Source organism: Salmo trutta, chromosome 11, assembly GCF_901001165.1.
Source record: "Salmo trutta chromosome 11, fSalTru1.1, whole genome shotgun sequence".
Classification (NCBI taxonomy): domain Eukaryota; kingdom Metazoa; phylum Chordata; class Actinopteri; order Salmoniformes; family Salmonidae; genus Salmo; species Salmo trutta.
The window spans coordinates 5,653,592-5,660,799 of NC_042967.1; the positions used below are offsets into that span (position 1 = coordinate 5,653,592).

Here is a 7,208-nt window from a genome sequence, read left to right on the forward strand (position 1 = left end):
GTCCGGTACCGTTGCTCCACCTCTGGTTTACTGACACCTGCCTGCCTTGACCTGTGTATTGCCTGCCCCTGTTGGATCATTAAACCATTGTTAATTCGACGTTGTCTGCATCTGGGTCTTACCTTCATACTTGACAGTAGCCTTTACTTGTGGAATGGTTAGGTGTGTGACAGACATGGCCAAAGCCTGGGCTGTGTTCATTGGGCACTAGGCGAAAGAAAAAGTTCTGAAACATGCAAGGACTACCTGTACTTGTCCAATAGCAAACATTCACTTTCATTACAAAATTTCGTAAAATTTTACCCATTGAGTGCATTAATGAACATGACCCAGGCACTGTCATGGAAATTGTAGGCAAGGACGAGGCAGACAGATCGCTTTTCAAACCCCATTCACAGCCACTTGCATGGCTCTTTTAGGCCCTCATCCCTCTCTGTCACTGTCGCACAGATATCATCAGAAGGGGGGAAGATGTCTATGAAAAACGTATCAGGCATCATTGATATTGGTATGAATGACGAATTGTGTCAGTTGATTCCTTCCCCCTACTGGGATGCTTTTATGAAAAAAAGAAAGGAGGGCTGGAGAGATGGGAGAGCAGAGAGTGGGGGAGGAGTTGGCTGTGAGAGGCATTTGAATGCAAACACCTTTATTAATACACATATATTGATTTGGATCATCTCGAAAATCACATTACTGTTCCGGCGCTTGTGACGCACAAGTCTGCCCGACGAAAATAGCCAAAGCTGGAAAGCTGAAAAAATATTACCAGAACGGATAATGGAAAGAGGCCGATTTAGACTGCAGGTTTAGGCCTTTACACAGACAATGGATTCAAGCACTCAGCTCTGCATGCACTGACCAAAGTCCTCGGCTGATACTGGAAATATAGGGCTGGACAATTGAGACAGAAAAGAACATAACCTCTCAAATACAATTCTTCTAAAGAGGAAGAGGTAATGGGCTGACAGTGATCGAAATGAGAATGTATATGAATGGTTAACCCATTACAGTTTAAACCGAGGGGGAGGGGGGTTCTACTAAGCCAGTGGTCACCAACCTTTTCTGAGTCAAGATCACTTTCTGAGTCAAAATGCATGCCGAGATCTACCGCTCTGATTTTTTATTGACATGACTTAAAAAATGGAAGCCTATGCAACATTAACCATTTAAAAACAGTACTGTCGCAATGAGGTTTGTGCAGTAAGCTATAGGCCCAATACATTATCACCGTATACTGGCTTTGCTTGAATATACCTGCCAACGCATTGTTGTTCGGGACATTTTTTTGTATTATATTTAAAAATTTGAGGTAGGCTATATGATCACACCGGTAATATATCCATTGCTATATTACTTGTGAGGCACAGGTGAGTGAGCATACATTTAAAGAATTTGCTTTTTTATTTTACTGGGATGATGATGCCTGCATCTGATGGTCAGTCTCAGCGGAGGGAGGGAGAGAGCAGCAGACTGAGGGTCTGCCTCTCGACATCCCTCCGCTCTCCCTTTCCTCCACTGACACTGACTGAAAAGGGACACCGTCTTCCAGCTGATGGCGAAACTCGAGTCGCACCGCATTATTTCTTCCTCATGCACACATTCATGTTGTTACTCCTATGAACAGAGAAAGTGAAATATTCCTTGATATTAAAAAATACCCAAGCCGCTAATAATAACAACAACGAAAGCCTATAGATACACTTTCCTATTCATTCATTACTGCTGCACTGCTTGTTGTAGCGCTGAGTGGAAATAGGAAGAACGCGCATTTTCTGTCTTATAAAAGTGTTGAGTAAGAATTTAAACATGAAATCACTCATAAAAACAGCAGCTCTTTGCTGTATTCGTTGACATACTATCTCTAGTCATGGTTTTGAACGTTATGAAATCTCACAGTATCAATTTTGCCGTAGCTTTCTTTTATGTCTACAATGCAGACTCGGTCATCTGAGCAATCTGATTGGCCAGAGGTTGCATAGTGCACTTGATTTCCTCTCCAGGACCACCGGAAGGCAGAGTTTGTACCTTCAGACACATGAAATGGCAACAGTTTGCCTCTTTGGCGCGCAGGGCAGCTGAATTGGCTGCACCTACCACCAATAGCCCGAAACTAATAAAAAAATAGGAACACAAGGCTGTGTCGTTGTTTTTTTTAGAGAAATGTTTGGGATCAACTAGAAATGCCTTGGAGATCGACAAGTCGATCGTGATGACCAGCTGGTGACCACTGTACTAAGCTATATGGAATTGTTTTAATATGATCATACCAAGGATAATTTTGCTATTTGATTTAGAATTTTAAGACCCCTTGAAGTAGCAAAAAAATATACTACAAAATTATTTGATGAAACATTTTATTCAGCCTTACTGCTTGTTGAATAGCAGTGTAACGTGTGCGCTGGGAGTCAGGAAGCAAGTTCAGGGAGTGAATAACTTAATAAATGAACGAAACATAATATAAAACAAGAAACACGAACAACGCACAGACATGAAACTGAAGCAAACAGTAACGGACCGGTCACCTCTGCTGAGGCGCTGGAACCTGTCGATACGGCTGAGGCGCGGGAGAATGTCGACCTAGACCGCCAGAGAGAGAGCATATGTGACAAACAGATTCACTACATGGAACAACAGATAGTCCCCCCCAAAATAAGTTTGTTCTGAAGTGCATGTCCTATATCTGAGAGCTATAAGAAAGATCAGGAAATATATATATTAAAAAAATACATGTATTGAGCCCCTTATTTGTGGCACTAAACAGTCTCCATAATATACTGTACTTCCATAAAAAACATTCAACTGGTACCGAGTGACCTTCAGACGAGTCTTGTGAGGCCTGCAGCCGTACTAGAGCAAAACAACTGATATGTAAGTGTTCGTGAGAGTCTCACCATTCCACAGAGGGGTTATCAGTGTGTAGCCCAAACTGTTCGGACGCTACAGACAGAAGTTGGCAGATCAGCTGTACCGACTTCAGACAAGTCCCACGACGCTTGTGGGGGTCGTAGAGCAAAACAGAACACCATTGTCTTCGCGATTGTCTCATCATTCCATAGAGGGGCCAAACCATTCAGACGCTACAGACCATTTTGTGAGAAGACCGATTTTTCGGGATGTCTTATGGTCTGTCAAACACCACTCTGACAAACATCGCCATTCACCACAGATGGTCCTGTGTGGCTCAGCTGGTAGAACATGGTAGAACATTAGTAGAGCATGGCGTTGCAACACCGGGGTTGTGGGTTTGTATTCCCAAAGGGTACCATTGTGAAAATGTATGCACTCACTACTTACTGTATGTCGCTCTGGATAAGAGCGCCTGCTAAAATGTGGAAGTGTGACGTTGGTGGATTGAGACGCAACCAATGCACCAGATATCTCAAGCTTAAACTAACAGATTTTTTATGAGTGTTTTTTTATTAACCTAATTCGAATTTTGATGGGGGCGCGGACATTGACTCTAGGCTAATTTGTCAATTTATTCATGTTTTCTCTGGATATCATTTTACATTTTACATTTTAGTCATTTAGCCGACGCTCTTATCCAGAGCGACTTACAGTAGTGAATGCATACATTTCATACATTTCATTTTTTTTTTTTTTATTCTGTGCTGGCCCCCTGTGGGAATCAAACCCACAACCCTGGTGTTGCAAACACCATGCTCTACCAACTGAGCTACAGCGAAGGCTATGTTGTTGTATTGTCAAAACATTATAATTGCCATGACACTGGAATAACTATTTGTCCATCAACGGTTCCAACTTACCTCGCTGTACAATACCACAAAGGAGAGCCTTGAAGTAACATTTGTTGGAGTGACAAGATGTTCCAACCAGTCCCAAGAAGCGAGTCAAAATTACTGGAACATAACGCCTACCTTTACAGTTGTTTTTTTTTTACAATCGCTAGGACCCATTTCTCAATACTTAGGTCACTTTTTCAAAACTCTTCACACAGTGAGCATAACAGCAGTCTATGTGGGCGAGACTGTGGATCATTTTTCATTGCTTTGGCACAAAATGCATTCAATGACTACAACTTTCTCACTCAGACACAACTACCACCAAAACGCTATGTACCTACAGTCCAATTTGCACGTTTGCATACTCTTTTCAAAACTGTTAAATTTCAAAAGTTCAAAACCTCACATAACACAAAATAGAATGAGACAGCAATTTGCTACATTTCTACAGTAATACCGCATTGAAATATATTACAAATCTAAAAAATTAAATACTATCAAAACAATTAGACCAACCACAGCTGATTCCCATTGTAGCTGAACACCTAACCAGGTGTTAGTCTTTCAATTACATTACCATCTATATTAAAGGGGACATTTTAGGAATAATGCTGTACTGTAATGTAAACATGGACCCAGGTGTTTGTCTTTTAATTGCATTACCATCTATATTAAAGGGGACATCTTAGGAATAATGCTGTACTGTAATGTAAACATGGACCCAGCCAGAGATGGAGAAGTGGCTGGCAGAGGAAGAAGAGTGGCTGCGAGAGGGAGAGGAGTACGTATGCGTGGTGGAAGAAGACTGAGAGGAAGATCAAGAGCTGTAGTCTCAGATGAATTTAGGGCTACTATAATTGATCATGTAATAAATCATGGTCTATCAATGAGAGAGGCTGATATGAGAGTACAGCCAAATCTGCAACGCTCAACAGTATCATCTACTGTTACAAATTTCCGGCAAAACAACAGGTAACATGTGCATTCTGCAAGGGCATCTGACTGAACTGCACATTACAGAAGTAAGTTGAGCAAAGCGTCCAAACCCACTTGTGTGTAATTGTTTTTGAATTTCTGCTTTAGGACCCAACAGTCACCTCCCACAGGCGGTAAAGGGAGGATTTCCACTGCTGTGCAGGAAACTGCAATTGTTGATATGATCATCAGAAACAATGGCATAAAACTCACAGAGATTCGGGACAGAGTGTTGGCAGACAACATTATATTTGGAAATATTCACCATGTAAGCATAACAACTATTTCTAGAGTCCTGAAACAACATCAAGTCAGGATGAAGCAGTTGTACATTGTCCCCTTTGAGAGGAACTCTGAACGAGTCAAGCAACTTAGGAACCAATATGTCCAGTTAAGATGACTATAAAATACAGAACTGGTTTTGAACAAAATCAAACAGGGCAGAGGCACACAATGGTATGTTTTAAGGTATAATGTAAACTACCGTAATAACCTAACTCTTATGTTGCCTTAGAGAGTCATGGAGATTGAAGCCAGGCAAACACCCGACATATTCATCTATGTGGATGAGGTTAGTTTCAACTTGGCCAAAACACGGCGGCGGAGGAAGAAATGTGATAGGGAAAAGAGCCACAGTGGATGTCCCGGGCCAGAGGGGTGCCAACATCACAATGCGTGCAGCAATATCCTCTAATAGATTGCTGTTACACAAACGGCTAATTGGGCCGCACAACACAAGTCTCTCATTTCATTCCTGGATGACCTCTATGGAAGGGTTGTGCCAGGTGAGGAAAGGGTTGCAGTGAGGCGAAATCGGCCAACGTTTGTAATTATATGGGACAATGTGGCATTTCACCACTCCCGTGCAGTCACACAGAGTGGTTTTCAGCCCATCCCAGGATGGTGTCACTTTTCCTCTCACCTTACTCTCCATTCCTCGACCCCATAGAGGAATTATTTTCCTCATGGAGGTGGAAGATTTATGACCACCATCCACATGATCAAATGTCCCTCCTGGACGCAATGAATGCTGGATGCCTGGACATATCTGCAGAAGATTGCCAGGCATGGACCAGGCAAGCCAAAATATTCTTTCCTAGGTGTATTGCCCAAGATGACATAAGATGTGATGTGGATGAGAACCTGTGGCCAAATGCAGAAGACAGGGTTGACTAGAATTGCTACTGTATCTGTATCGGTTGATGGTGTAAATACAAATTATTGTATTTTGTAACCACTCTGCCCAAAATGACAAAGCATATTGAAGCATATTGCATCATTTCTGATTCATTCCTGCAACATACAGTTGAAGTTGGAAGTTTACATACACTTGGTTATTAAAACTCATTTTTCAACCACTCAAAAAATTTCTTGTTAAACAAACTATAGTTTTGGCAAGTCGGTTAGGACATCGACTTTGTGCATGACACAAGTAATCTTTCCAACAATTGTTTACAGACAGATTATTTCTCTGTATCACAATTCCAGTGGGTCAGAAGTTTACATACACTAAGTTGACTGTGCCTTTAAACAGCTTGGAAAATTCCAGAAAATTATGGCATGGCTTTAGAAGCTTCTGATAGGCTACATTACATTTTTTGAGTCAATTGGAGGTGTACCTGTGGATTTATTTCAAGGCCAACCTTCAAACTCAGTGCCTCTTTGCTTGACATCATGGGAAAATCAAAAGAAATCAGCCAAGACCTCAGAAAAAAATTGTTGACCTCCACAAGTCTGGTTCACCCTTGGGAGCAATTTCCAAACGCCTGAAGGTACCACATTCATCTGTACAAACAATAGTATTGTGACGACCCTCCCACTCTGTCTGCCGTATTCTCTCTCTTTGTTCTTGTTTCCTTATTAGGATGCCGGTGGGCGGAGTTGGAAGGGTCGTCAGCTAAATGGGAAGCACCTGGGCCCGGGTGTGTCCCAGGATAAAGAGACCTCTTCCACAGTCATTGAAAAAGACTCTCTCCATGCAGACACTTTGTTGATTTTGGTTGTGTAGTTTTGTGGCTTTTTGGTTATTTGCTTTGGCACCTTTCAACACCCTGCATTATTACATTCAGGTATGCAAAACACTCACTTACACTACTGATTACACACGCCATTGTTAATTATTTAGTTACTTTAGTTAATAAATATATATTTTGATACTCCTTGTCTCCACGTTGTCTCCCTTTTGTTGCAAACTCAGAGCCGGTTCGTAACAGTATGCAAGTATAAACACCATGGGACCACACAGCCGCCATACCACTCAGGAAGGAGACATGTTCTGTCTCCTAGAGATGAACGTACTTTGGTGCGAAAAGTGAAACTCAATCCCAGAACAACAGCAAAGGACCTTGTGAAGATGGAGGAAACAGGTACAAAAGTAACTATATCCACAGTAAAACGAGTCCTATATTGACTTAACCTGAAAGGCCACTCAGCAAGGAAGAAGACACTACTCCAAAACCGCCATAAAAAGCCAGACTACGGTTTGCA

The 7,208-nt window shown here is 41.8% G+C and overlaps 1 long non-coding RNA gene across 1 annotated transcript; it reads right to left on the minus strand.

Moving 5' to 3' along the window:
• Positions 1-2,343: 2,343 nt before the first annotated feature.
• LOC115202029 (uncharacterized) lies at positions 2,344-2,942 on the minus strand. Its single transcript, XR_003879876.1, has 2 exons — positions 2,895-2,942; positions 2,344-2,580 (listed from the first exon to the last, which is right to left on the minus strand). It is a non-coding gene; the product is annotated as an uncharacterized LOC115202029 (long non-coding RNA).
• Between the last annotated feature and the right edge of the window lie 4,266 nt (positions 2,943-7,208).